This window comes from Pan troglodytes, chromosome 2 (assembly GCF_028858775.2).
Source record: "Pan troglodytes isolate AG18354 chromosome 2, NHGRI_mPanTro3-v2.0_pri, whole genome shotgun sequence".
NCBI classification, from domain to species: Eukaryota; Metazoa; Chordata; class Mammalia; order Primates; family Hominidae; genus Pan; species Pan troglodytes.
The window spans coordinates 174073277-174100631 of NC_086015.1; the positions used below are offsets into that span (position 1 = coordinate 174073277).

The 27355-nt window shown below is 40.5% G+C and overlaps 1 long non-coding RNA gene and 1 pseudogene across 3 annotated transcripts in view; one reads left to right on the forward strand and one right to left on the reverse strand.

The window, feature by feature from the left end:
• The window catches only part of LOC129143652 (uncharacterized), a 663501-nt gene that overhangs the window by 473033 nt on the left and 163113 nt on the right, over nt 1-27355 (forward strand). The gene's annotated exons all lie outside the window — the stretch shown is intronic.
• LOC100615701 (Krueppel-like factor 7) lies at nt 26008-27083 on the reverse strand (annotated as a pseudogene).

A 27355-nucleotide genomic window follows, 5' to 3' on the forward strand; every position in this document is an offset into this window, starting at 1 on the left:
TCCTGAGACTTTGCTGAAGTTGCTTATCAGCTTAAGGAGATTTTGGACTGAGACAATGGGGCTTTCTAGATGTACAATCATGTCATCTGCAAACAGGGACAATTTGACTTCCTCTTTTCCTAATTGAATACCCTTTATTTCCTTCTCCTGCCTAGTTGCCCTGGCCAGAACTTCCAACACTATGTTGCATAGGAGTGGTGAGAAAGGGCATCCCTGTCTTGTGCCAGTTTTCAAAGGGAATGCTTCCAGTTTTTGCCCGTTCAGTATGATATTGGCTGTGGGTTTGTCATAGATAGCTCTTTTTATTTTGAGATACATCCCATCAATACCTAATTTATTGAGAGTTTTTAGCATGAAGTGTTGTTGAATTTTGTCAAAGGCCTTTTCTGCATCTATTGAGATAATCATGTGGTTTTTGTCTTTGGTTCTGTTTATATGCTGGATTACATTTATTGATTTGCGTATATTGAACCAGCCTTGCATCCCAGGGATGAAGCCCACTTGATCATGGTGGATAAACTTTTTGATGTGCTGCTGGATTCGTTTTGCCAGTATTTTATTGAGGATTTTTGCATCAATGTTCATCAAGGATATTGTTCTAAAATTCTCTTTTTTGTTGTGTCTCTGCCCGGCTTTGGTATCAGGATGATGCTGGCCTCATAAAATGAGTTAGGGAGGATTCCCTCTTTTTCTATTGATTGGAATAGTTTCAGAAGGAATGGTACCAGTTCCTCCTTGTACCTCTGGTAGAATTTGGCTGTGAATCCATCTGGTCCTGGACTCTTTTTGGTTGGTAAGCTATTGATTATTGCCACAATTTCAGAGCCTGTTATTGGTCTATTTAGAGAGTCAACTTCTTCCTGGTTTAGTCTTGGGAAGGTGTATGTGTCGAGGAATTTATCCATTTTTTTGTAGATTTTCTAGTTTATTTGCGCAGAGGTGTTTGTAGTATTCTCTGATGGTAGTTTGTATTTCTGTGGGATCGGTGGTGATATCCCCTTTATCATTTTTTATTGCATCTATATGATTCTTCTCTCTTTTCTTCTTTATTAGTCTTGCTAGCGGTCTATCAATTTTGTTGATCCTTTCAAAAAACCAGCTCCAGGATTCATTAATTTTTTGAAGGGTTTTTTTGTGTCTCTATTTCCTTCAGTTCTGCTCGGATTTTAGTTATTTCTTGCCTTCTGCTAGCTTTGAATGTGTTTGCTCTTGCTTTTCTAGTTCTTTTAATTGTGATGTTAGGGTGTCAATTTTGGATCTTTCCTGCTTTCTCTTGTGGGCATTTAGTGCTATAAATTTCCCTCTGCACACTGCTTGGAATGAGTCCCAGAGATTCTGGTATGTTTTGTCTTTGTTCTCGTTGGTTTCAAAGAACATCTTTATTTCTGCCTTCGTTTCGTTATGTACCCAGTAGTCATTCAGTAGCAGGTTGTTCAGTTTCCATGTAGTTGAGCAGTTTTGAGTGAGTTTCTTAATCCTGAGTTCTAATTTGATTGCACTGTGGTCTGAGAGACAGTTTGTTATAATTTCTGTTCTTTTACATTTGCTGAGGAGAGCTTTACTTCCAACTATGGGGTCAATTTTGGAATACGTGTGGTGTGGTGCTGAAAAAAATGTATATTCTGTTGATTTGGGGTGGAGAGTTCTGTAGATGTGTATTAGGTCTGCTTGGTGCAGAGCTGAGTTCAATTCCTGGGTATCTTTGTTAACTTTCTGTCTCGTTGATCTGTCTAATGTTGACAGTGGGGTGTTAAAGTCTCCCATTATTATTGTGTGGGAGTCTAAATCTCTTTGTAGGTCACTCAGGACTTGCTTTATAAATCTGGGTGCTCCTGTATTGGGTGCATATACATTTAGGATAGTTAGCTCTTCTTGTTGAATTGATCCCTTTACCATTATGTAATGGCCTTTTTTGTCTCTTTTGATCTTTGTTGGTTTAAAGTCTGTTTTATCAGAGACTAGGATTGCAACCTCTGCCTTTTTTTGTTTTCCATTTGCTTGGTAGATCTTCCTGCATCCTTTTATTGTGAGCCTATGTGTGTCTCTGCACATGAGATGGGTCTCCTGAATACAGCACACTGATGAATCTTGACTCTTTATCCAATTTGCCAGTCTGTGTCTTTTAATTGGAGCATTTAGTCCATTTACATTTAAAGTTAATACTGTTGTGTGTGAATTTGATCCTGTCATGATGTTAGCTGGTTATTTTGCTCGTTAGTTGATGCAGTTTCTTCCTAGCCTCGATGGTCTTTATAATTTGGCATGATTTTGCAGTGGCTGGTACCAGTTGTTCTTTTCCATGTTTAGTGCTTCCTTCAGGAGCTCTTTTAGGGCAGGCCTGGTGGTGACAAAATCTCTCAGCATTTGCTTGTCTGTAAAGTATTTTATTTCTCCTTCACTTATGAAGCTTAGTTTGGCTGGATATGAAATTCTGGGTTGAAAAGTCTTTTCTTTAAGATTGTTGAATATTGGCCCCCACTCTCTTCTGGCTTGTAGAGTTTCTGCCAAGAAATCCGCTGTTAGTTTGATGGGCTTCCCTTTGTGGGTAACCCGACCTTTGTTTCTGGCTGCCTTTAACATTTTTTCCTGCATTTCAACTTTGGTGAATCTGACAATTATGTGTCTTGGAGTTGCTCTTCTCAAGGAGTATCTTTGTGGCATTCTCTGTATTTCCTGAATCTGAATGTTGGTCTGCCTTGCTAGGTTGGGGAAGTTCTCCTGGATAATATTCTGCAGAGTGTTTTCCAACTTGGTTCCATTCTCCCCGTCACTTTCAGGTACACTAATCAGACGTAGATTTGGTCTTTTCACATAGTTCCATATTTCTTGGAGGCTTTGTTCGTTTCTTTTCATTGTTTTTTCTCTAAACTTCCCTTCTCACTTCATTTCATTCATTTGATCTTCAATCACTGATACCCTTTCTTCCAGTTGATTGCATCAGCTCCTGAGGCTTCTGCATTCTTCACATAGTTCTCGAGCCTTGGGTTTCAGCTCCATCCGCTCCTTTAAGCATTTCTCTGTATTGGTTATTCTAGTTATACATTCATCGAAATTTTTTTCAAGGTTTTCAACTTCCTTGCCTTTGGTTTGAATTTCCTCCTGTAGCTCGGAGTAGTTTGATCATCTGAAGCCTTCTTCTCTCAACTTGCCAAAGTCATTCTCCATCCAGCTTTGTTCCGTTGCTGGTGAGGAGCTGCGTTCCTTTGGAGGAGGAGAGGCACTCTGCTTTTCAGAGTTTCCAGTTTTTCTGCTCTGTTTTTCCCCATCTTTGTGGTTTTGTCTACTTTTAGTCTTTGATGATGGTGATGTACAGATATGTTTTTGGTGTGGATGTCCTTTCTGTTTGTTAGTTTTCCTTCTAACAGACAGGACCCTCAGCTGCAGGTCTGTTGGAGTTTGCTAGAGGTCCACTCCAGACCCTGTTTGCCTGGGTACCAGCAGCGGTGGCTGCAGAACAGCAGATTTTCGTGAACTGCGAATGCTGCTGGAACAGACACTTTTCAAAGGAAGACATACATGAAGCCAACATACATATGAAAAAAAGCTCAATGTCACCATTTATTAGAGAAATACAAGTCAAAACCACAATGAGATACCTTGTCACACTAGTCAGAGTGGCGATTACTAAGTAAAAAAATTACAGATGCTGGCAAGGTTGCAGAGAAAAGAGAACACGTATACATTGGTGGGAGTGTAAATTAGTTTAACCATTGTGGAAAGCAATGTGGTGATTCATCAAAGAGCTAAAAGCAGAACTACCGTTTGACCCAGCAATCCCATTACTGGATGTATACCTAGAGGAATATAAATCATTCTGCCATAAAGACACATACATACACGTGAATATTCATTGCAGCAGTATTCACAAAAGCATGGAATCAATCTAAATGCCCATCAATGACAGATTGGATAGAGAAAATATGGCACATACACACCGTGGAATACTATGCAGCCTAAAAAAGAATGAGATCATGTCTTTTGTGGGAACATGGATGGAGCTCAAGGCTGTTATCTTTAGCAAACTAATGCAGGAACAGAAATTCGAATACCACATGTTGTCACTTATAGGTGGGAGCTAAATGATGAGAACTCATGAACACAAAGAAGGGAACAACAGATACCGGTCTATCTGAGATTAGAGAATGGGAGGAGGGAGAAGGGTAGAAAAGTTGACTATTGGGTACTGGGCGTCATACCTGGGTGATGAAATAATTTGTACAACAAACCCCTGTGACATGAGTTCACCTGTGTGACAAACCTTCACATGTACACCTGAACCTAAAATAAATGTCTTTTTTTTTTTAAAGGAACAAAATTAAAAGTGTTTGTGCCTCAAAGGACACCATCAAAAAAGTGAAAAGAAACCTACTGAAAGGGAGAAAATATTTCTCATATATATACATATCATATCTAATATATAAAATACCTGATAAGGGATTTTTATCTATACTATGTAAAGAACTGTTACAAGGGCCAGGGGCAGTGGCTCACACCTGTAATCCTAGCATTTTGGGAGGCTGAGGCGGATGAATCACTTGAGGTCAGGAGTTTGAGACCAGCCTGGCCAACATGGCGAAACCCCGTCTCTAATAAAAACACAAAAATTAGCCAGGAATGGTGGTGCACTCCTATAATCCCAGCTACTCAGGAGGTGGAGGCTGGAGAATCTCTTGAACCCAGGAGGCGGAGGCTGGAGAATCGTTTGAACCCAGGTGGGAGAGATTGCAATATGCCGAGATTGTGCCACTGCACTCCAGCCTGGGTCACAGAGCAAGGCTCCATCTCAAAGAAAAAAAAAAAAAAAAAAAACTGTTTTAAGTCAACAATAAAGACAACCCAATTAAAAAATGGGCAAACAGTTTCAATAAACATTTCTCCAAAGACTACATAGAGATGGCCAATAGGCAAATAAAAAGATGCTTAACATCATTAGTTATTGGGGAATGCGTATCAAAACTACAATGAGATACTTCTTTGCACCCAGTAAGATGTCTAAAATGAAAAACACAGACAATATCAAGTGTTGACAAAGATTGAAGAAATTGGAGCTCTCATACATTGTAAAATGGTGCAGCTGCTTTGGAAAAGTTTGTCAGTTTCTCAAAATGTTAAACTTAGAGTCAGCATGTGACCTAGCAATTCTATACCTTGATATATGCCTAAGAAAATTGAGAATGTACATTTATCAAAAAACTCATAGGCTGATGTTCATAACAGCATACTCACAATAGTAAAAAAGTGGAAACCACCCAGACATCAACTGATGGATGAATAAATGAAATGTGGTATTCTGTAATGGAATATTCAGCAATAAAAAGGAATGAAGTACTTATATATAGATCAGACTTGAAAAATTGTACAGTGTAAAAGAAACCAGTCACAAAAGGCTGAATCTTCTATAATTCCAGTTAAGTGAAGTGCCCAGAATAGGCAAATCTATAGGTTAGTGGTTGTCAATGCTTGGGTAGAGGGGAGAATTTAGGAGTGACTAGTAATGGTACAAGGTTTTTTTTGGTGATGATAGTTTACTGAAATTAGATAATGTTGATGGTTGCACAATGCTGAATATACTAAAAACCATTGAATTACATTTTAAAAGGATGAATTTTATGGTAAGGGAATTATATCAACAAGTTTGTTACTTAAAATACTTTAAAAGGATGAAATTTATAGTAAGGGAATTATATATCAATATATCTGTTACTTTAAAAAGAAGACAAATAATGATTAATACACCCTCACTCATAATTCTAACATGCCATGGTGGAGGTCTTATTACAAATTTATTCCTTTGTATGCTTTCTATGAAAAATTACATTTTTTTCCATGACTGTCCTACAGAGGAGATAGAAAGATTAATATAATTCACCATATTAACAGAAAAGTGTTTAAAAAATTATAAGATTATCTCTATAGAAAAAGCATTTGACAACACCTAATACCCATTCTTGAGAACAACTCTCAGCAAACTGGGAGTATACAAGAACTTCAATAACGAAATAAAGTGCATTTATGAAAAAAGCCCAACAGTGAACATTACACTTAACAGTAAGACTTTGAATGCTTTCCATCCATTATTTATTTTCTATTGTGACCATAGCAAATTGCCACAGATTTGGTGTCTTTTTTTTGTTTTTATTTATTTATTTTTATTATATTTTAAGTTCTAGGGTACATGTGCACAATGTGCAGGTTCGTTACATATGTATACCTGTGCCATGTTGGTGTGCTGCACCCATTAACTTGTCATTTACATTAGGTATATCTCCTAATGCTATCCCTTCCCCTTCCCCCGACCCCACGACAGGCCCGGGTGTGTGATGTTCCCTACCCTGTGTCCAAATATTCTCCTTGTTCACTTCCCACCTATGAGTGGGAACATGCAGTGTTTGGTTTTCTGTCCTTGGTCCTTGTGATAGTTTGCTCAGAATGATGGTTTCCAGCTTCAACTGTGTCCCTACAAAGGGCATGAACTCATCCTTTTTTATGGCTGCATAGTATTCCATGGTGTATATGTGCCACATTTCCTTAATCCAGTCTATCACTGATGGACATTTGGGTTGGTTCCAAGTCTTTGCTATTGTGAATAGTGCTGCAATAATCATACATGTGCATGTGTCTTTATAGCAGCATGATTTATAATCCTTTGGATATATACCCAGTAATGGGATGGCTGGGTGAAATGGTATTTTTAGTTCTAGATCCTCAAGGAATCATCAGACTGTCTTCCACAATGGTTGAACTAGTTTACGGTCCCACCAACAGTGTAAAAGTGTTCCTATTTCTCCACATCCTCTCCTGCATCTGTTGTTTCCTGACTTTTTAATGATCGCCATTCTAACTGGTGTGAGATGGTATCTCATTGTGGTTTTGATTTGCATTTCTCTGATGGCCAGTGATGATGAGCATTTTTTCATGTGTCTTTTGGTTGCATAAATGTCTTCTTTTGAGAAGTGTCTGTTCATATCCTTTGCCCACTTTTTGATGGGGTTGTTTGATTTTTTTCTTGTAAATTTGTTTAAGTTCTTTGTAGATTCTGGATATTAGCCCTTTGTCAGATAAGTAGATTGCAAAAATTTTCTCCCATTTTGTAGGTTGCCTGTTCACTCTGATGGTAGTTTCTTTTGCTGTGCAGAAGCTCTTGAGTTTAATTAGATCCCATTTGTCAATTTTGGCTTTTGTTGCCCTTGCTTTTGGTGTTTTAGACATGAAGTCCTTGTCCGTGCCTATGTCCTGAATGGTGTTGCCTAGGTTTTCTTCTAGGGTTTTTATGGTTTTAGGTCTAACATGTAAGTCTTTAATCCATCTTGAATTAATTTTTGTATAAGGTGTAAGGAAGTGATCCAGTTTCAGCTTTCTACATATGGCTAGCCAGTTTTCCCAGCACCATTTATTAAATAGGGAATCCTTTCCCCATTGCTTGTTTTTCTCAGGTTTGTCAAAGATTGTATGGTTGTAGATGTGTGGTATTATTTCTGAGGGCTCTGTTCTGTTCCATTGATCTATATCTCTGTTTTGGTACCAGTACCATGCTGTTTTTGTTACTATAGCCTTGTAGTATAGTTTGAAGTCAGGTAGCGTGATGCTTCTACCTTTGTTCTTCTTGCCCAGGATTGTCTTGGCAATGCGGGCTCTTTTTTGGTTCCATATGAACTTTAAAGTAGTTTTTTTCCAATTCTGTGAAGAAAGTCATTGGTAGCTTGATGGGGATGGCATTGAATCTGTAAATTACCTTAGGCAGTATGGCCATTTTCATGATATTGATTCTTCCTATCCATGAGCATGGAATGTTCTTCCATTTGTTTGTATCCTCTTTTATTTCATTGAGCAGTGGTTTGTAATTATCCTTGAAGAGGTCCTTCACATCCCTTGTAAGTTGGATTCCTAGGTATTTTGTTCTTTTTGAAGCAATTGTGAATGGGAGTTCACTCATGATTTGGCTCTCTGTTTGTCTGTTATTGGTGTATAGGAATGCTTGTGATTTTTGCACATTGATTTTGTATCCTGAGACTTTGCTGAAGTTGCTTATCAGCTTAAGGAGATTTTGGGCTGAGACGATGGGGTTTTCTAAATATACAATCATGTCATCTGCAAACAGAGACAATTTGACTTCCTGTCTTCCTATTTGAATACCCTTTGTTTCTTTCTCTTGCCTGATTGCCCTGGCCAGAATGTCCAACAGTATGTTGAATAGGAGTGGTGAGAGAGGGCATCCTTGTCTTGTGCCGGTTTTCAAAGGGGATGCTTCCAGTTTTTGCCCATTTACTGTGATATTGGCTGTGGGTTTACCATAAATAGCTCTTATTAATTTGAGATATGTTCCATTGATACCTAGTTTATTGAGAGTTTTTAGCATGAAGCAGTGTTGAATTTTGTTGAAGGCCTTTTCTGCATTTATTGAGATAATCATGTGGTTTTTGTCATTGGTTCTGTTTATATGATGGATTATGTTTATTGATTTGCATATGTTGAACCAGCCTGGCATCCCAGGGATGAAGCCCACTTGATCATGGTGGATAAGCTTTTGATGTGCTGCTGGATTTGGTTTTCCAGTATTTTATTGAGGATTTTTGCATCGATGTTCATCAGGGGTATTGGTCTAAAATTCTCTTTTTTTGTTGTGTCTCTGCCAGGCTTTGGTATCAGGATGATGCTGGCCTCATAAAATGGGTTAGGGAGGATTCCCTCTTTTTCTATAGATTGGAATAGTTTCAGAAGGAATGGTACCAGCTCCTCTTTGTACCTCTGGTAGAATTTGGCTGTGAATCCATCTGGTCCTGGAGTTTCTTTGGTTGGTAAGCTATTAATTATTGCCTCAGTTTCAGAGCCTATTATTGGTCTATTCAGGGATACAGCTTTTTCCTGGTTTAGTCTTGGGAGGGTGTATGTGTCCAGGAATTTATCCATTTCTTCTAGATTTTCTAGTTTATTTTCAAAGAGGTGTTTATAGTATTCTCTGATGGTAGTTTGAATCTCTGTGGGATCGGTGGTGATATCTTCTTTATCATTTTTATTGCGTCTATTTGATTCTTCTCTCTTTTCTTCTTTATTAGTCTTGCTAGCAGCCTATCTGTTTTGTTGATCTTTTCAAAAAACCAGCTCCTGGATTCATTGATTTTTTGAAGGTTTTTTTTTGTGTCACTTATCTCCTTCAGTTCTGCTCTGATTTTAGTTATTTCTTGCCTTTGGCTAGCTTTTGAATGTGTTTGCTCTTACTTCTCTAGTTCTTTTAATTGTGATGTTAGGGTATCAATTTTGGATCTTTCCTGCTTTCTCTTGTGGGCATTTAGTACTATAAATTTCCCTCTACACACTGCTTTGAATATGTCCCAGAGATTCTGGTATGTTGTGTCTTTGTTCTCATTGGTTTCAAAGAACATCTTTATTCCTGCCTTCATTTCGTTATGTACCCAGTAGTCATTCAGTAGCAGGTTGTTCAGTTTCCATGTAGTTGAGCAGTTTTGAGTGAGTTTCTTAATCCTGAGTTCTAATTTGATTGCACTGTGGTCTGAGAGACAGTTTGTTATAATTTCTGTTCTTTTACATTTGCTGAGGAGTGCTTTACTTCCAACTCTGTGGTGAATTTTGGAATAAGTGCAATGTGGTGCTGAGAAGGATGTATATTCTGTTGATTTGGGGTGGAGAGTTCTGTAGATGTGTATTAGGTCTGCTTGGTGCAGAGCTGAGTTCATTTCCTGGATATCCTTGTTAACTTTCTGTCTCGTTGATCTGTCTAATGTTGACAGTGGGGTGTTAAAGTCTCCCGTTATTATTGTGTGGGAACCTAAGTCTCTTTGTAGGTCTCTGAGGACTTGCTTTATGAACCTGGGTGCTCCTGTATTGGGTGCATATATATTTAGGATAGGTAGCTCTTCTTGCTGCATTGGTCCCTTTAACATTATGTAATGGCCTTCTTTGTCTCTTCTGATCTGTGTTGGTTTTTAATCTCTTTTATCAGAGACTAGGATTGCAACCCCTTTTTTTTGTTTTCCATTTGCTTGGTAGATCTTCCTCCATCCCTTTATTTTGAGCCTATGTGTGTCTCTGCATGTGAGATGGGTCTCCTGAATACAGCACACTGATGGGTCTTGACTCTATCCAATTTGCCAGTCTGTGTCTTTTAATTGGAACATTTATCCCATTTACATTTAAAGTTAGTACTGTTATGTGTGAATTTGATCTTGTCATTATGATGTTAGCTGGTTGTTTTGCTCGTTAGTTGATGCGTTTTCTTCCTAGCATTGATGGTCTTTACAATTTGGCATGATTTTGCAGTGTCTGGTACCGGTTTTTCTTTTCCAAATTTAGTGCTTCCTTCAGGAGCTCTTTTAGGGCAGGCCTGGTGGTGACAAAATCTCTCAGCATTTGCTTGTCTGTAAAGTATTTTATTTCTCCTTCACTTATGAAGCTTAGTTTGGCTGGATATGAAATTCTGGGTTGAAAAGTCTTTTCTTTAAGATTGTTGAATATTGGCCCCCACTCTCTTCTGGCTTGTAGAGTTTCTGCCGAGAGATCCACTCTTTGTCTGATGGGCTTCCCTTTGTGGGTAACCCGACCTTTCTCTCTGGCTGCCCTTAACATTTTTTTCCTTCATTTCAACTTTGGTGAATCTGATAATTATGTGTCTTGGAGTTGCTCTTCTCAAGGAGTATCTTTGTGGCATTCTCTGTATTTCCTGAATCTGAATGTTGGCCTGCCTTGCTAGGTTGGGGAAGTTCTCCTGGATAACATCCTGCAAAGTGTTTTCCAACTTGGTTCCATTCTCCCTGTCACTTTCAGGTACACCAATCAGATGTAGATTTGGTCTTTTCACATAGTCCCATATTTCTTGGAGGCTTTGTTCATTTCTTTTTACTCTTTTTTCTCTAAACTTCTCTTCTCACTTCATTTCATTCATTTGATCTTCAATCACTGATACCCTTTCTTCCAGTTGGTCGAATCGGCTACTGAAGCTTGTGCATGCGTCACGTAGTTCTCGTGCCATGGTTTTCAGGTCCATCAGGTCTTTTAAGGTCTTCTCTATGCTGTTTGTTCTAGTTAGCCACTCGTCCAATCTTTTTTCAAGGTTTTTAGCCTCTTTTTGATGGGTTCGAACATCCTCCTTTAGCTCAGAGAAGTCTGTTACTACCAATCTTCTGAAACCTTCTTCTCTCAACTTGTCAAAGTCATTCTCCATCCAGCTTTGTTCTGTTGCTGGTGAGGAGCTGCGTTCCTTTGGAGGAGAAGAGGCACTCTGATTTTTAGAATTTTCAGCTTTTCTCATCTGGTTTCTCCCCATCTTTGTGGTTTTATCTACCTTTGGTCTTTGATGATGGTGACGTACAGATGGGGTTGTTGTGGTGATGCCCTTTCTGTTTGTTAGTTTTCCTTCTAACACTCAGACCCTCAGCTGCATGTCTGTTGGAGTTTGCTGGAGGTCCACTCCAGACCCTGTTTGCCTAGGTATTACCAGCGGAGGCTGCAGAGCTGCAAATATTGCAGAACGGCAAATGTTGCTGCCTGATCCTTTCTCTGGAAGCTTCGTTTCAGAGGGGCACCCGGCCGTATGAGGTGTCAGTCGGTCCCTACTGGGAGGTGCCTCCCAGTTAGGCTACTCGGGGGTCAGGGACCCACTTGAGGAGGCAGTCTGTCCTTTCTCAGATCTCACACTCTGTTGGGAGAACCGTTACTCTCTTCAAAGCTGTCAGACAGGGATGTTTAAGTCTGCAGAAGTTTCTTCTGCCTTTTGTTCAGCTATGCCCTGCCCCGAGAGGTGGAGTCTACAGAGGCCGGCAAGCCTCCTTCAGCTGCGGTGGCCTCCACCCAGTTCGAGCTTCCCAGCTGCTTGGTTTACCTACTCAAGCCTCAGCAATTGCGGGTGTCCCTCCCCCAGCCTCGCTGTCACCTTGCAGTTCGGTCTCAGACTGCTGTGCTTGCAGTGAGCAAGGCTCTGTGGGCATGGGACCCTCTGAGCCATGCGTGGGATATAATCTCCTGGTGTGCCATTTGCTAAGACCATTGGAAAAGCGCACTATTAGGGTGGGAGTGACCTGATTTTCCAGGTACCATGTGTCACGGCTTCCCTTGGCTAGGAAAGGGAATTCCCTGACCCCTTGCACTTCCTGGGTGAGGCGATGCCTCGCCCTGCTTCGGCTCACAATCTGTGGGCTGCACCCACTGTCCTGCACTCACTGTCCGACAAGCCCCAGTGAGATGAACCCGCTACCTCAGTTGGAAATGCAGAAATCACACGTCTTCTGTGTTGCTCATGCTGGGAGCTGTAGACTGGAGCTGTTCCTATTCAGCCATCTTGGAACCTCCCCTTCAGATGTGGTGTCTTAAAACAATATGCTTTTTTTTTTTTTTTTTTTGAGGCAGAGTCTAGCTCTGTCATCCAGGCTGGAGTCCAGTGGTATAATCTTGGCTCACTGCAACCTCTGCCTCTCGGGTTCAAGTGATTCTCCCGCCTCAGCCTCCCGAGTAGCTGGGATTAACAGGTGTCCGCCACCACATCCAGCTAATTTTTATATTTTTGGTAGTGATGGGGTTTCACTGTGTTGGCTAGGCTGGTCTCGAACTCCTCACCTCGTGATCCTCCTGCCTCGGCCTCTCGAAGTGCTGGGATTATAAGTGTGAGCAACTGCACCCTGCCTAAAACAATATCCATTTTTTTAATCTTACAGTTCTCTACGTCAGAAGCCTGTGTACAGCATCACTCAGTTTGTGCTCTCCTTAGGATTTCAGCAGGACCATCTCAAAATATTGACAGGGCTGTTTTGTGTGTGTGTGTGTGTGTTTTCCTGGAGGCTTTACAAATGAATCTACTTCTGAGCTCAGTCAGGTTGTTGGCAGATTCCAATTCCATGCATTTGAGGTACTGGGGTCCCTGTTTCCTTGCTTACTGTCAGCTGAAGATTGTTCTCAGCTTATAGAAACCACTTATATTCCTGTGGCCCCTTTCTCAATCTTCAAAGCCAGCAATGGCAGCTTACATCCTCCTTATACTTTGAATCTTTCTTACCTCCCTTTCTGCATCATCTTTCTCTGCTACTTCCTCTTCTTCAGCATGTATCTGATTGACTCTTCTGCCTTCTTCTTCTACTCTCAAGGGCTTATGTAATTACATTGGGTCCACTTAGCTAATTCAAAATAATCTCTTTAATTTAAGGTTAGTTTATTAGTAACCTTAAATTTATCTTCAGAGTCTCTACACAGCAGTATCTGGACTAGTATTTGAATAATCAGGGGATGGAAATCTTAGGGCCCATCTTTAGAATTCTGCCTATCATACCCTTTAAGAATAGGAACAAGACAAGGATATTCACCATGACCACTCTTATTCAACATTGTATTGGAGATTTGACCTATTGCAAGAGGCAAGAAAAAAATAAAAGTATATAGATCAGAAGTAAATACATAAATTGCTTTTATTCATAGATGACATGTTAATCTATGTTGTAAATCACAAGAAATCTATGAAGAGGGGGCTGGAATTAACAAGTAAGTTTTCTGGAATTAATAAGTGAGTATAAGACAGCTAGTAGGAAAATCAATTATATTTCTATATGTTAGCAACAAAAAATAAAAAATTTGATTTTTTTAATAGAAGGAACCGCTTATAATAATAAATATTAATTGAAAGTAGATTATGAACATAAACATGAAATAAAACTTACAGAAGGAAACATAAGGACATATCTTTGCACCATGGGAGAGGGCAAAGAATTTTTAGACAAGTCATAGAAAGGAATAACCATAAAAGAAGACATATGTTAAAATTAATCAAATATAAAACTTTTTATCAAAATGAGTAGCCAAGCTATACTGGGAGAAAATAAGAAAGAAAATATATATAGCCACCAAGATAACTTTTCAATAGGTGAATGGATAAACCAACTATGGTATATCCATACAATGGAATCTTAGTCAGTGGTAAAAGATGATGTATCAAGCCATGAAAAATGTACAGATGAGCTTTAGATGCATAATGCTAAGTGAAATAAGCCAGTCTGAAAAGGCTACATACTGCATAATTCTGATTATAAGACTTTTTGGAATAGGCAAAACTAAAGAGTTAGTAAAAGTCAGTTGTTAGCAAGAGTTTAGGGGGACGTAGGGAGAGTTCAATAGTTGAAGTTTAGTTTTAGTTTTAGTTGAATAGTTGAAAGTTTAATAGTTGACTAGTTAAAGTTTAGGTTTGTGAAACTATCCTCTATGATACTGGCATGGTAGATACGTGGCATGCATTTGTCAAAACCCATACAACTTTACAACACTAGTGTGAAACTCAATGTATGCAATTTAAGAAAATCATTTAAGAGATTGGGGTATCCAAGAAGGAATGCATATATGACAAGAGAATCTGTATCACAAATATATAAAACAACCTCAGTAAAGGTGGTGGGGAAGGTGACAACCTAGATAACTATGGAAATGAGTGAAGTCTGTAAGACTAAATACGATAGGAACTGCATATAAGCACTGTACTCTAGTTGATAAAGATGTTTTCCATGAGGATATGGATTAACAATTCTAATACTACTATGTATCTATACTGGAATTGAACAATTAAGTAAATGGATGATGCAGGGTACGAGCCAGTTTTCTCACTGCTGGAGTGAGAATCTACAGATAAGCTGGAAGAGGAGATTAGAATGATCTATGTGGTACTATATAAGAGTTGGCGACATATGTATGAACTCATGTTTAGCTAAATAGATCTACAGATAGTTGCAAGCAGAAATATTTATAGATACATGTATTGCACAGATTAGTACACACACACACACATATATCTTTGCTCTGTCAGCTAAGACAGCTTAGAAGCAACAATATCCCAGTAGCAATGAGCAAACGTGGTCTCTAGATTCTAGTTTCTAATAACATTCTCTAATAAAAGGAATCAGGACTTGGAGAAATGGCTGATTCCAGAACTGGGGCAGGAAATACTCAAGATTAGCCAAGAACATCCTGTGGTAACAGAATGTAAGGAAGTGCTCAAAACAAACAAAAAACCAAATGACACACCTACCTTTATAAGGATACTTTATAAGAGCACAAAAGCAAACTAAAACAGCTTCCAATGGCCAAAGCTGGAACACTTTGAACAACAAAATAAAGAGCATGAGGTGCTTAATATCATTCATTATTAGAGAAACTCAAAAGTGAAATCACAATGAAAAAACACTATTGACTCACCAGATGATTAAAATGAAAAGACTGAAAAGATAAAATGTTGATCAAGATATATTAATATTAATATAATTCATACATTGCTGGTGAGATTATAAAATGGTACAACCACTTGGAAAGGTTTGGCAGTTTCTTATACAATGCCAATTTTAGGTATTTACCCAAGAAAAATGAAATTATATATCTATAAATTATATGTGTATAAAAAGGCTTGTACATGAATGTTTACAGCACCTTAACTCATAATAGCTGAAAACTGGAACTAATCCAAATGTCCATCAATATTTATCTTCATTGGATAAACAAACTGTATTGTATTCATAAAATGGAGCACTACTCAGCAATAAAATGCAGCAAACTGACAGCCACAACATGAATGTGTGAAAGAACCCAAACAAAATAATTTATACTGTAATGTACTTTATCTGATGTTCCAGAATAGGCAAAAGTATAGTGAAAAAAAAATCAGAAAAATTGTTTTCTCTGGGTGAGGGGGTGGTGTATGGTCTGGAAAGGGGCATGAGAGTACTCCCTTGGGTGATGGAAATATTCTGTATCTTGACAGGTGTGAATTACTTGAGTGTATACATTTATTAAAAGTCATCAGTTTGTAAAATAAAGATGTGCATTTCACTGTAGTATAGTAAATTTTACCTAAATAAAAAAACTCAGGGAGAAAAAAGCTTAAAAACAAAGGTTTTATATTGGTAATTTTGATAAATTGAACATTTATATTTATTTTATTTTAGATTCAGGGGGTACATATGCAGTTTTATAACATGGATATATTATGTAATAGTGAGGTTTGGGCTTCTAGTGTGCCCATAACCCAAATAGTGAACATTGGACCCAACGCTTAATTTCTCTTTTTTTTTTTGAGACGGAGTTTCGCTCTTGTTGCCCAGGCTGGAGTGCAATGGCACGATCTCGGCTCACTGCAACCTCCGCCTCCCGGGTTGAAGCCATTCTCCTGCCTCAGCCTCCAGAGTAGCTGGGATTACAGGCATGCACCACCACACCCGGCTACTTTTGTATTTTTAGTAGAGACGGGGTTTCTCCATGTTGGTCAGGCTGTTCTCGAACTCCCAACCTCAGGTGATCCACCTGCCTCGGCCTCCCAAAGTGCTGGGATTACAGGCGTGAGCCACCACGCCCTGCCGAACACTTAATTTCTCAACCTTTACCCTCATCTCTCCCTGCCCGCTTTTGGAGTCCCCAGTGTCTATTATATTCATCTTTATATCCAGGTGTACCCATCATTTAGCTCCCACTTATAAGTGAGAACATATATTATTTGGTTTTCTGTTTTTGGGTTATTTTATTTAGGAGGATGACCTCCAGCTCCATCCTCGACTGCAAAGGACATGATTTCATTCTTTTTTTTTATGGCTGCATAGTATTCCATGGTGTATATTTACCACATTTTCTTTCTCTGCTCATCTGTGGATGGACACTTGGGTTGATTCATGACTTTGTTATTGTGAATAGTGCTGCAATAAACATGAGTGCAAGTGTCATTTTTATATAATGATTTTTTTTTTCTTTGAGTAGATACCCAGTAGTCAGTAGTAGGATTCCTGGGTTGAATGGTGGTTCTACTTTAGTTATTTGGGGAATCTCCATACTGTTTTCTATAGAGGTTGTACTAATTTACCCTTGAACCAGTAATGTATGTGTTCCCTTTTCTCCACATTCATACCAACATTGTTATTTTTTGACTTTTTAATAATAGTCATTTTGACTTGTGTGAGATAGCATCTCATTGTGGGTCATATTAGTCATGGTTCTCTAGAGGGATAGAACTAACAGGATATATATATATTTATTTATAAATATATATATGTCCTGTTATATATCCCATATATATATATATATATATCCTGTTACATATCCCATATATATATATATCCTGTTATATATCCCATATATATCCCATATATATATCCTGTTATATATCCCATATATATACATGGGAGTTTATTAAGGAGTATTAACTAACACAAGGTCCTAAAATAGGTCATCTGCAAGCTGAGGAGCAAGGAAGCCAGTCTGAGTCTCAAAGCAGAAGAACTTGGAGTCCGATGTTCAAGGGAAGGAAGCATCAGCACGGGAGAAAGATGTAGTCTGGGAGGCTAAGCCAGACTGGTCTTTTCACGTTCTTTTGTCTGCTTCTATTCTGGCTGCACTGGCAGTTGATTAGATTTTGCCCACCCAGATTAAGGGTTGGTCTGCCTTTCCTAGTTCACTGACTCAAATGTTAATCTTCTTTGGCAACACCCTCACAGACACACCCAGGAACAATACTTTGCATCCTTCAATCCAATCAAGTTGACACTCATTATTAAGCATTACGTGGGTTTAACTTGCATTTTTCTGCTTAGTGACGTTGAGCATTTTTTCATGTTTCTTCGCCACTTATGCATCTTCCTTTGAGAAATATCTGTTCATGTCCTTTACCCACTTTTTAATGGGATTGTGTTTTTCTTGTTGATATGGTTGAGTTCCTTGATGCTTCTTGATATTAGTCCTTTGATACATGCACAGTTTGGAAATATTTTCTCCCACTCTATAGGTTGTCTGTTGACTCTGTTGATTATTGTTTTTACTCTGCAGAAGCTTTTTAATTTAATATAGTCCCATTTGTCTATTTTTGTTTTTGTTGCATTTGCTTTTTGATGTTGTAGTTATAAATTATTTGCCTAGGCCAATGACCTGAGGAGTGTTTACAGGGTTTCTTCTAGGATTTTTATAGTTTAGGGTCTTACATTTAAGTCTTTATTTAATCTTGAGTTAATTTTTAGTGTATGATGAGAGATAGAAGTCCAGTTTCATTCTTCTGCATATGGCTTGTCAATTTTTCCAGCATCATTTCTTGAATAGGATGTTTTTTTCCCAACTGTGTGTTTTATCAAAGATCAATTGGTTGTAGGTATGTGGATTTATTTCTGGGCTCTGTATTCTGTTCCATGGATCTATATGGTTTTTATACCAGTACTATGCTGTTTTGCTTACTATAACCTTGTAGTATAATTTGAAGTCAGGTAATGTGATACCTCCAGCTTTGCTCTTTTTGCTTAGGATTGCTTTAGCTATTTATACTTTTTTTGGTTCCATATGAATTTAGGATTTTTTTTTCTAATGCTGTCAAAAATGTCATTGGTAACTTGATAGGAATTGCATTGATTCTATGTATTGCTTTGGGCAGTATGGTCATTTTAACAATATTGATTCTTCCAATCCATGAGCATGAGATATTTTTCCATTTGTTTATGTCATTTATAATTTATTTCATCAGTGTTTTGTATTTCTCCTTGTAGAGATCTCTCCCTCCTTGGTTAAATGATTAAATGTATTCCTAGGTCCTCTGTGTGTGTGTATGTATGCATTGTAAATGGAATTGAGTTTTTTATTTCATTCTCAGATTGAATGTTACTGGTACATAGAAATGCTCCTGATTTTTGTATGTTGGTTTTGTGTCCTGAAACTTCTTTTTTTTCAAGTCTAGGAGTCTCTTGGAGGAGTCTTTAGAGTTTTCTAGGTATAAGATCATGTCATCAGTGAATAGAGATAATTTGATTTCTTCTTTTTCAAGTTGGATGCACTTTATTTCTTTCTCTTGCCTAATTGCTCTGGCTAGGACTTCCAGTACTATGTTGAATAGAAGTGGTGGGGATGCACACCCTTTTCTTATTCCAGTTCTTAGGGGGAATGCTTTGAACTCTTCCCCATTCAGTATGATGTTGATGGTGGGTTTGTCCTACATAGCCTTTATTATTTTGAGGTATGTTCCTTCAGTGCCTAGATTGTCGAGGGTTTTAATCATGAAGGAATGTTGGATATTATTGAATACCTTCTTTGCATCTATTGAGATAATCATATAGTTTTTGTTTTTAATTCTGTTTGTTATGAATCACACTTATTGATTTGTGTATGTTTAAGCAGCCTTGCATCCCTAGAATAAAATCCTTGCATCCCACTTAATCATGATGTATTATATTTTTGATGTGTTGTTGGATTCAGTTTGCTAGTATTCTGTTGAGGATTTTTGCATCTATTATTCATCAGGGATATTGACCTTAGTTTTCTTTTATTGTGTTCTTGCCTGATTTTGGTATGAGGGTGATACTGGCTTCATAAAATGAGTTAGGGAGGAATCCTTCCTTCTTGATTTTCTGGAATAATTTCAGTAAGATTGATACTAGACTTCTTTTTACATCTGGTAAAATTTGGCTGTGAATCCATGTGGTCCTGGGCTTTTTTGTTGGAATAATTTTTATTACAGCGTCAATTTGATTACTCATTATTGGTCTGTTCAGGGTTTCTATTTTCTTCTGGTTTAATCTTGGGAAGTTTTATGTTCCAGGGATTTATGCATTTCCTCTAGGTTTTCTAGTTTATACTTTTAGAAATGAGAGAGGTAGGGCCTTTTTCTGGATTAGCCTTTGTCTTAAAGGGAATTCTGTGGGTTGTTTGATCTTCTATCTAGACCACTAAAAATTTCCCCATATCCACAAGGAGGCTGATTTGCTTTCTTACCATTCATGTGTTCACTGGAGTGGCACTTTTAATTTCCTTCAAGAACTTTTCCTTTGCATTCACAACTTGACTACCTGTTTGATGCAGGAGGACTAGCTTTTGACTTGTCTCAGCTTTTGGCATGCCTTCATCACTAAATTTAGTTATTTCTAGCTTTCGAGTTAAAGTGAGATATGTGTGACTTCCTTTCACTTGAAAACTGAGTAGTCATGGTAGGGTTATTAATTGGCCTAATTTAAATACTGTTTCTCAGGAATAGGGAGGGCTAAGGAGGGAGGGAGACAGAGAGAGAGAGGAGAGAGGAGGGAGGGGAGAGGGGAGGTGAGAGGGGGAGAGAGGGGAGAGGAGAGAGGGAGGGAAACAGAGAGAGAGAGGAGAGAGGAGGGAGGGGAGAGGGGAGGTGAGAGGGGGAGAGAGGGGAGAGGAGAGAGGGAGGGAGGAACAGCCAGTTGGTGGGGCAGTCAGGTAAACACAGTCGTTATTGATTAAGTTTGCTGTTTTATATGGGGGCAGTTTGTCATGCCTCAAAACAATTACCATAGTAGTGAGAGGTGACAACATGCTAGCAGCCCTTGCTCACTCTTGGCGCCTCCTTGGCCTTGGCGTCTGCTCTGGCCACGCGTGAGGAGCCCTTCAGCCTGCCACTGCACTGTGGGAGCCCCTGTCTGGGTTGGCCCCCTCTGCTTGCGGGGAGGTGTGGTGGGAGAGGTGCAGGCGGGAACCGGGGCTGCGTGCAGCACTCGCAGGCCAGCACGAGTTCCAGGTGGGTGTGGGCTTGGCAGGCCCCACACTCGGAGTGGCCGGCTGGCGCTGCCGGCCCCGGGCATTGAGGGGCTTAGCACCCGGGCCGGCAGCAGTGGAGGGGGCACTGGGTCCCCCAGCACTGCCGGCCTGCCCATGCTGTGCTTGAATTCTCGCCAGGCCTCACCTCAGCTGCCTCCCCACGGGGCAGGGCTTGGGACCTCCAGCCTGCCTTGCCCAAGCCCCCCTGTGGTGGGCTCCCTCGAGGCCCAAGCCTCCCTGATGGGCACCGCCCCTTGCTCTGCAGAGGCTGGTCCCATCGACTGCCCAAGGGCTGAGGAGTGCAGGCACTTGGGGCAGGACTGGTGGGCAGCTCCACCCACGGCCCTGGCGCGGGATCTACTAGGTGAAGCCAGCTGGGCTACTGTGTCAGGTGGGGACTTGGAGAATTTTTATGTCTAGCCAGAGGATTATATATGCACCAATCAGCACTTTGTGTCTAGCTCGGGGTTTGTGGATGCACCAATCAGCACTCTGTATCTAGCTAATCTGGTGGGGACTAGGAGAACTTTTATGTCTAGCTAGAGGATTGTAAATACACCAATCAGCACTCTGTGTCTAGCTCAGGGATTGTAAATGCACCAGTCAGCACCCTGTCAAAATGAACCAATCAGCTCTCTGTAAAACAGACCAATCAGCTCTCTGTAAAATGGGCCAAGCAGCAGGATATGGGTGGGGTCAGATAAGGGAATAAAAGCAGGCTGCCTGAGCCAGCAGGGGCAACCTGCTCGGGTCCCCTTCCACACTGTGGAAACTTTGTTCTTTCCTTCTTTGCAATAACTCTTGCTGCTGCTCACTCTTTGGGTCAGCACTGCCTTTATGAGCTGTAACACTCACTGCGAAGGTCCACAGCTTCACTCCTGAAGCCAGCAAGACCATGAACCCGCCGGGTGGAATGAACAACTCTGGACGGGAGGAACGAACAACGCCAGACGTGCTGCCTTAAGAGCTGTAACACGGCCGGGCACGGTGGCTCATGCCAGTAATCCCAGCACTTTGGGAGGCCGAGGCGGGCGGATCACCTGAGGTCGGGAGTTCGAGACCAGCCTGACCAACATGGAGAAACCCCATCTCTACTAAAAATACAAAAAATTAGCAGGGTGTGGTGGCGCATGCCTATAATCCCAGCTACTCAGGAGGCTGAGGCAGGAGAATCGCTTGAACCTGGGAGGCGGAGGTTGCAGTAAGCCGAGATTGTGCCATTGCACTCCAGCCTGGGCAACAAGAGTGAAACTCCATCTCAAAAAAAAAAAAAAAAAAAAAAAAAAGCTGTAACACTCACTGTAAAGGTCTGCAACTTCACTCCTGAAGCCAGTGAGACCAGGAACCCACCAGAAGGAAGAAACTCCAAACACGTCCAAACATCAGAAGGAACAAACTCCGGACACACCATCTTTAAGAACTGTAACACTCACTGCGAGGGTCCATGGCTTCATTCTTGAAATCAGTGAGACCAGGAACCCACCAATTCCGGACACAGTAGCATTAAAAATCACTGATCATAGATCACCATAATAGATTGTCTGAGTCTGTTTTCTGTTGCTTATAACAGAATACCTGAAACTGGGTAATTTATAAGGAGAAAGAATTTATTTCTGACACTTATGGAGGCTGAGAAATCCAACATCGAGAAGACTTATCTGGTGAGGGTCTTCTTTCTGGTAGGGACTCTACAGAGTCCCAAGGTGGTACAGAGCATTACATGGCGAGGAGGCTAGGTGTTCTAGCTCAGGTGTTTTTTCCTCTTCTATAAAGTCTTCAGTTCCAGTATTGTAATAATCAGTGAATCCAGTAACCCATTAATTCATGAATGGATTAATCTACTTATAAGAGCAGAACCCTCATGACCTAATCACCTCTAAAAGGTCCAGCTCTCAATACTGCCACAATGGGGATTATGTTTCAACATGAGTTGTAGAGGTGACAAACATTCAAACTGTAGCACAGATATAATAATAAAAAAATTGGAAATATTGTGAGAATTACCAAAATGTGACATAGAAGCATAAAGTGAGCACATACTGCTGGAAGAATGCCACTGATAGACTTGCTCAACTAAGCGTTGTCACAAACCTTTAATTTGTAAAAGAAAAATCAATATCTGCAAAGCACAATAAAGCAAAGGACAACAAAACCAGGTATGTGTGTGTATTTTAAAAGAATATTGGATTCAATTTGCTGAAACTTTTGTTTATAATTTTTGTGTTTGTGTTCATGAGGGATATTGGTTTATAGCAAGCTTGTTTAATCCATGGCCCACGGGCTGCATGCAGCCCAGAACAGCTTTGAATGAAGCCCAAGGCAAATTTGTAAACTTTCTTAAAACATGAGATTTTTTGCAGTTTTTGTTGTTGTTTTTCACTCATCAGCTATCGTTAGTGTATTTTATGGGTGGCCCAGGGAAGCCAAAAGATTGACACCGCTGGTCTATAGTTTGCTTATAATAGCTTTATCTGGTTTGATGTCAGGGTAATGCTAGCTTCATAGAATGAATTGGGAAGTATTACTTCCTTTTCAATTTTTTGAAAGAGTTTGTGCAGAATAGATATTATTTCTTCCTTAAATGCATGGTAGAATTCACCGGTGAAGTCATTTGAGCCTTGAATTTTCTTTTAGGGAAGGTTTTAAACTGTATTATTGATTTTTAAAATAGATAATAAGGGTAATTCAAGTTTTAAACTTCTTCTTGCATGAGTTTTGGTAATTTGCCTTCCAACTAATTTGGAAATTGTTGGATTTATTGGCATAAACTTGTTCATAATCTTTCCATATTATTCTGTTTTTTAAAACTTTCTTTTTAATAGAGACTTGCATTGGTCAGTTCGAAAATTAAATTAAGTATTATAAACCCTTAATAATAGCATTTTGAGAGGCAAGAGCAGCTCCAGCTTGGAAGAGAACATTTGCAAATCGGAACAGCCACGGCTTAATGCCATCACTGGTGTGTGCGTGCATTCATGCTGGAGGCTGCTACATAAAGGAAAAGAAAGGAACCAACAGAATTCAGGGTATCTAAAGTTTCATCTAGTGCACTGACTGGAGGTGCTACAGTTTAATACAGCTGAGGTTCAAGGTCCCTCACACATCCTTCATCCAGGAAGGATGCACCACACATTCAAATATAATCCCGTGGTACACCCTGATGGACTGGCCACAAAATGCACTCAAATACAGTAGAGAATTATGAGATTGTCAGCAAGCAGTGCTCCAGAAATTGTTTTTAAGTCATGTCTAGTTTTAAATCTTTGGAATAAAACTGATTTTTTTAAATATCCTCCAACTAACATACATTTAATTGCCTCTGGCAAATGGACAGATTTGTGTGTGTGTGTGTGAAAGGTGTTTGTGTGTGTGTTAAGAGTGTTTTTTCTTTTTTTGTTGTTTTGTATTTTTTGTTTGTTTGTTTGTTTTTGGTCTAAATAGAAAAAAGGAAAACGAGGAAGAAAATTGTTGAGGCCAGACCTCGAAATGCCCCAAGTGTCCAATTGGCAGCTACAGCATTTGTGAGGAGGTTCCTTTGCCCTCAGACGAGTAGTTTCAACATTTCAGTGAAAACAAAGGCTGCAGAAAGCTGAAAACCCAGATCTTGAAGGTTGCTGTCATATATGTGTTTGTGTTTCTTATATTATTATTTCCTTTTGACTTCAGTTTTGCATCCCAAATATGTATGGGGTGGCATTTTAACAGTCAATGAGTCAAACAGTCAAAGGAGGACAGGAGGGGAGCCAGCTGGTAGGAGGGAGCAGCAACTGTGTGTGGACCAAGCACCATTTTTATTTTACATGACGTGTCTTGAAGGGATGGTCCCAGAATATACAAAATATACAATCTGTCCTAATAACCACCTTACTTGCTTGCATAGGCCATTTGATGGTCCTAAAGGCAGTCTTTGGAGTTGAGGCCAGTACCAGCTACCTAGGAATGCGGGTAGATAGAGACCAGTATTGGATGTGTGTGTGTGGTATGAAACGTAAGGACTGTAGCCTCCTTTGGAGTCAGCTTGCAGAGTAAATGTGGGGCCTCTGTTAATCCTGAGGATTCTAGGTCACAAGTCATGGTGGGCCTAGCAAAAAAAGAAAAAAAAAAAAAAAAAAAAAAGAAAGAAACGTGTCTCTCCTTTTAGAAAGCCCATGAGAGAAACACCTCAACCTTTTTCTTGAATGTCAACCCTTCACTCTCACAATGGCATTTTAAATTGTGTGTTGTAACAAATGGAGGAATAGGAGCTCAGTGGGCATGAGAGAGAAGACAGGATGATGTTTTGTGAAGCCACTAGACTTGGGAGGCACCCTCAGTTTTCCCCACTCCTGGAAAGAGTGATAATTTTGGCTTTTTGTCACATCATAAACCAGAGTTAAATACACAGCGGCCCTCTGAGACTAGCGACATCTATGCTTTAACTGGTGATGGGGTAGCAATGACACCCAGCATAACAGTTGATCGCTGTGAGCTGAGGTCATTATGCCTCAAGGAGGATGAGAGAATTGTGATTGTCTATTTCGAGAGCTGAACATCCAGGTACCGACAGAGTCCTGGAGAAGTTTAGTCCGTGGAGAAAAGATAAAACACTTAAGCTTCAAAATAAGCTTTTCAAGTTTTCATTAGCAAAAATGGAGAGATTAAAAAGAAAAAATCTAGCACTGGCAGTAAGGTGAGGCTCAAGGGATATACTGTGATTTATCATCAAGGACTTTATTCTCTTCACCACTTTGCAGTCATGCTAGAAGTTTCCAGAACCCCTAGGGCATATGGTGTGCAAGAGTCAAAAAGTAAGAGAAGAAAACTCCTCCTTTGAGAGTGAAGTCTACAGAAATGCAGGCCAGAAGGGTGTAAGGTGTTATTCCAGAGTCTGCTGCCGCTAAAGCCTTTGGGATTGACGCGAAAGATCTCAGTAGTACTAAGAAGAACCAAAACCACTCAACAGTTCTGTGAGGGAGTCTGAACCATGGAATAGTAGGACTTTTCACACACAAAGGACAAATAAATCAAGAGTTAATTTTGGCCACCAAACTGCAATTTGGTTTTCTAGGTCATTTTCCCCCAACTATTTAAAAACAAACTTTAGTGCTACACATATACAACTTTAAGATGCTGAATTCTACTATCAAGTTGCACTGAGAAGCAAGTGAAATAAGCCCCTCAGACTGCCGTTCACCTGCAGAGACGTCACATTCATTTACTTTGATTTCCATTGGCAACAGCGGGAAATAATTCAAATAGTGCTGAAGTAAGCAGCCAGTCTGCCTTGCTGAGTTCACCTGGTTTCCTTCTTCATCTTCTTCCATCTGGCTAGGGCAAGGCATAAAGAATAGACATATATGTTTTAAATACAGTTGAGTGCATGACAGTGTGTATGTGTGTGGGTCTGTATGTGAGTGTGTGTATGTGTGTATAGAGGTTTATAGGTGAGAACTTTCTTCTGACAGGCAGTGGTTCTCCACCTGAAGCCCAGCCCCCTGCCTCATGGTATTTCCTTAAGACACTGGCTGATGCCACCGCAACTCTGGCCTTTCTGTTTTTTAGATATGTTTCTTCATAGGGAGGGCAAGATGGTCAGACCTAGAAAAACACCTGTTGCAGTGGTTGCATTTGAAGAAGTTTGCACCTGTGTGTTTCCCGTAGTGCCTCGTGAGCTCATCGCTTCATGCAAAACTCCACTAGCATCCCTCCCATGAGTACCTGTAAGGCTTCTCACCTGTGTGAGTCTTCTGATGGGCCTTTAAGGGGGAGCTTTTTGTATAAACTTCCTGGCACCCGTTAAACTGACAGCAGTGAACCCTCTTCTTGTTTTCAGGACATGCTTCAGCCCCTAGCCCTCCTTGGTCACTGTCGCCCTGTCCACTCTTAACGGCCCTGGCACCATCACAGCTGCTGAAGCTGTTGTGACCCCTCCCACCTTTACGGAGATGAGAGCAGCCTTCTTGGCCACTAGTTTCAACGTCACCGTGCCATCCACGGCAGAGAGAGTTTGTGAGGTTTTGACCAGATGGTGGCTGAGCTCAGGGGACAGTGGGGGCATTAATGAGGTCATTGTGTTGAGCTGGACCTGGTTGACAGCTGCGTAGCTGTCTAGAGAAGAGTTGGCGGCTGGAGGCTGAGGCAGGTCTCAGATAGCAACTTGCCCCGAGAGAGCAAGACTGCTGAGCTTTTCTGACAGATGGCCGCTTCCACGGGGAGCAGCAGGAGGTCTAAGCGACAGAAGCTTTCCTCAATGCACCGGGGAGGAGAAGCGTGGAGCAAACAGGCCAAGTCCTCACCAAAGGTCTCCGAGATCCTTCTGGGCTCCGTCTGTAGGTAGCGTTCCAATTCAAGGCATGTCTCCTCTGGAATATTCCCTCTTCTCTCAGTCTCTATTCTCCTTAGGGGACCCTTTCTTTTATCCTGTGTTTCCCTCGGGGGTCTCCACTCCCACAAGTAAATATCTTCCAGGATATCCTGGAAGTAAGGCTTCTGGACTTCCTTTTTTCCACTTATTCCTGCTGCCAGGTCTCCAGGGATGGCAAAGCTGAGAAGTAGCCGGTGTCGTGGACAAGTTGTAGCTCCTGGAATATACTACAACTAGCCAATACGTCCATGCTGCTGCTGCCGAGCAAAACCGGAGGGGAAACCCTCCCCCGAACACAATTGGGGCTGTTTGTTAGTGTCTGGCTGACCCCCCAAGAAGGCAGACATCCAGTGGCCCTTTTGTTTTGTTTCAGTCAAACGAAGCTGCCATCTATTTCTGCAGCGCTGTTCGCTCCTAATGCAATCTTTGCCTTTTATTTTGGGAGGTTGTATTTCTCTTGCGATCGCTTCTCTCCCCCACTTCCCTTCCCTCCCCTCCTCACCCCCACCCCATCCTTACTAG